This window comes from Acipenser ruthenus, chromosome 9 (assembly GCF_902713425.1).
Source record: "Acipenser ruthenus chromosome 9, fAciRut3.2 maternal haplotype, whole genome shotgun sequence".
NCBI lineage: Eukaryota > Metazoa > Chordata > Actinopteri > Acipenseriformes > Acipenseridae > Acipenser > Acipenser ruthenus.
In genome coordinates, this window is record NC_081197.1 from 26556141 (window position 1) to 26560229 (window position 4089).

Consider the following 4089-nt stretch of genomic DNA (forward strand, 5'->3'; position numbering starts at 1 on the left):
TGGAGTTTGTTTACTATTTCCATAGAAACCACCGGAAACCACGAAAGTAGATTGTGATGGTCGTCGTTACTAAGTTTGCTATGACACTGAGGGAAGTAATTTATTTTAAAAGTACTGAGAGTCAGGCTATTAAAAGTCAAACAAATTCAGGCAATGCAAACTGAAACTGATTTGCAAAGGACAGGTTCGTAAACCCTGGACTGGAATATAATTCTGGTGCAAAATTTTGACCAGTGCAAATACATTTTATTCAGAACTATCAAAAATAAGGAAATGTTTGTTTAAAAAACAAAACAAAACAAAATAAACAAGCAAACAAACAAACAAAAAAGCACATTCATAAATTACACCGTCAGGGCGGCCAAGAGTCAAGAAAGTTTGGGAACCCCTAAGCAACTTAAAATCCTTGAGTATTGCAGAGGTGACAAATTCCCTAGTTCACTCTTTCTGATTATCAGACTTACGTGTACGATAGAATCATCCCTTTAAAAAGTGTGACCTAATGTAACAAATAAAGGAGTGCAATATGACTGTATCGTTTTAATTGTGCTTATATTCAAATGATAATCGATGTGACAGAATCACTCCCAAAAATGAAACTTACATGTTTAACATAAAAAATTGTGATGGTCAAAAATACATTTTAAACAAATTTATATAATTCTTATTAATAACAAGAGTTATCAAACACAGATCCTGTGAACCAGAAAAACAGGCAGCAACAGTCCCTTATCACGCCTGAGCAATTAGGAAAGAATCAAACCACACTAGTTATTTGTTCTGATGTCAATGATATGATAGGAACGTGTTGCTGGGTATGTCCTGTTCGATTTAACTTGCAGAATGCCTCTCTGGCATAACAGGAAGTACCTGCAATAATATTTCAACCTACAATTTGTAATGCAACTATGAACAATTGCATCCAGGTAAGACGATAAAATAACACAAAACAACAAGAAGATATATATGAATATAAATAAAATATCAAGGCAAATACGATGAGGTTACGCTGTGTGACTAGTATAATACCAATGGCAACTACCTGTGGTGAGCATTTAATCCACTTTCAAAAGCGCGTTCGAATAATTATATTACAGGTGTTAGTTGGATATATATGAAAAAAAAATCTATAGAATTGTAGCGGGTGCTACCTGTTAAGTGAGTTTCATCACTGAGAGAATGTGGCAGGTGTAATTGATTAACTTCAATTGGAGAAATTGTTTCACCTTGTTACTATTTAAAGGGCAGTGTAAACTGAGACAGGACAGATGCAAGGCTGCGGGAATGTTGGAGCCAAACGTTAGTTTGCGAGTATGGCCCGTGAATGGAGGTAGTATACTCGTTTTGCGCTTCCTTTTGGTCTAAACTGTTTTGTGCAGTGTGTGGTTGTAATCAACCCGATCTGCTGTGTGAAAAGTTGAGCTGATGTGGTATTTAACAGTCTTTATGGGAGTTAAGTTTATAAACGTTTTGAGTTAAGTTGAGTGCGTTTGTATTCCCGGAGCCTCGCACTGCTTCTATTATTTAAAGGGGATTGATTAGTGTTGCAGTGAACTCGAGTAATTCAGTTCTTACTATATTACCCCATGTTAAGATGTATTCTCATTGAATGAGTAATACTGGTAACAATGTTATTGAAGAGTGATTTGCTGTATTGTGGGTTATTTTTGTTTTGGTGGATTATTATTTTGTGCGATATTCATTGGTTTGGAGTGTACTAGTTACATGGTTGTAGTATCATGTTTAATTGTTTAGTGTACTAATTACTTGTTTTACCACATTTTGTTCTGATTCTGAGTTGCTTGTTTTAACTGTACAATTACCTGTATGAAATTCAATCATTGATGTTAATTGTAATCTACTCTTGTTACTTGCCTGCTATTGTGAGTTCTGTGTTTTAATCATGCATGTGATCGTTTAACAGAAGCTGTGCTTCAAAAATAGTGTTATACTTTTATCTCTTGGTTGTCGCTCCTTGTCTTTGCCCAGTATAATGTTTTAATTGCCCTATATAACGAACCTGTGTATTTTGAGTAATCTGGTAAATTCTGAAGGTATAATACCTTCAGTAGTGTAGTCTGCCTTCAGAGTTAATTGGTATACATGGTTTCCAATTGTTACTCGACACCCCCCCCCCCCCCCCCTTGCTACAGAATATACCATAGAAACCTATAGTACTTTCTATAATATTCTATAGAATATTATAGTACCTACTGTTGTACCCAGAGATGAACAATAGTAAATACTATAGTTCGCTGAAGTATACTGTAGTAACTTGCAATGTAGTACATCACGAGGTACTACGGTGGGTACTCTAGTATATGTTTGGGAACTATTTACTACAGTACCATGAATTCTACTATAGCACCTACTATAGTATTCCATTAGTTAAACAATGAGATATACTGTTCTAGCTTTTGTGGCACAAATAGCGTTGTGTTTAATGCATTACAACTATACATATTAAAATTGTATATTACAAGTAAGGCCCTGTGAATCATGGACATTTGTTTTAAAATTCCCAGCATTTGTCATGGGTAAAGCATCGTATTTCACGGAATGTGCACGGAAATATAAAATAGTGTACAGATTATTTTAAAAGAAAAAAAAAAAAGCAAATATACAGATAAAGGCAATGACATCAAAATTAACTTCAGTTATTCAATCACTTTACAGTAGCTTGTGAAACGGTGTTGTAATGAACAGCCTGTAGGTAAAGTGTATCTGCAAGGACAGCTTTCAGTTTTAGTACATCAGGTGCATGTTCACCATTTAGGTCTTGCAAAACAAATAAAATGTGTAACCTGTAATATACTGATGCGTGGGTTAGTGCAGGGAAATAATTTCACAGAGACCTTGTTACTAGAACACAACTCAACCGGTTTGTTCTGTAGCTTACTTTTCAATGCTTCGTCATTTCAGTACGACCATCCGGTCATAACCTTAAGTTACCACTTGAGGGTGCTACACAATAAATGACACTATACAACACTCCTCCCTCTTAAATTATGTGGTTCCCAATGTCCATGGAATGTTCCATTCATAAATTAACAGGAAACAAACTCAACCCAATTAACAATCAAGGCAGAGATAGACTGCTCTAGCCTTAAAACTCAGTTCAGGGGATTATTCTACCCCAGTTGTGAACTGGTTAATTTAGAACACTCAGCCTAAGTCTTGTAATTTAGTAGAATTTCTCGAGGTTCAGCTTTGCGGTTGCTTTTCTCTGATGAACCGGGTAATGTCTTTCTTGAAGTCCTGGTGACGATGTAGAAGCAGCTGCTTGTGCTGGCTCTGGAACCTGTGGAACCACTTCAGCAGGTGCGGTGTTGGTAGCTTCCCTTAATAGTGAGCAAACTAATGAGTTTTCTACCCTCTGAGGCGTCTTGCTGACGTTCTGCTGGCTGTCAGGTAGACAAATTCTAGGAGAACGGTCAAGCTCAGAACTACCTCCTTTGAACTCTCCTTCTGATGTAATCCTTCCACCGTTTCTCAAAGACAGCATATGATCCACATGAACATACCAGACTTTGTCATGTACTTTAACTGAATAAATCAATGGTCTATGCTTTTCCACAATCACTCCTTCTAACCATTTCTCGTTTTCCCCCCTGCTCCAATTCTTTAATGAACTCTGTCCTGAACATTGAAAGTACATTGTTTTACTGGAGGCTGTGTGGTCCAGTGGTTAAAGAAAAGGACTTGTAACCAGGAGGTCCCCGGTTCAAATCCCACCTCAGCCACTGACTCATTGTGTGACCCTGAGCAAGTCACTTAACCTCCTTGTGCTCCGTCTTTCGGGTGAGACGTAATTGTAAGTGACTCTGCAGCTGATGCATGGTTCACACACCCGGGTCTCTGTAAGTTGTCTTGGATAAAGGCGTCTGCTAAATAAACAAATAATAATAATAATACTCTGCTTTTGTCATGCTGGAGCTTTTGACGATCTTGCTTGGTTTCCACCACTTTTGCTAGATCAGGTCTTAGCAGGCTGAAACGAGTGTGTGGATGACGCTTGAAAAACAGTTTTGCTGGAGAACAACCAGTGACAGAATGAGGAGTGCTCCGATAAATCAGCAGGACATTTGC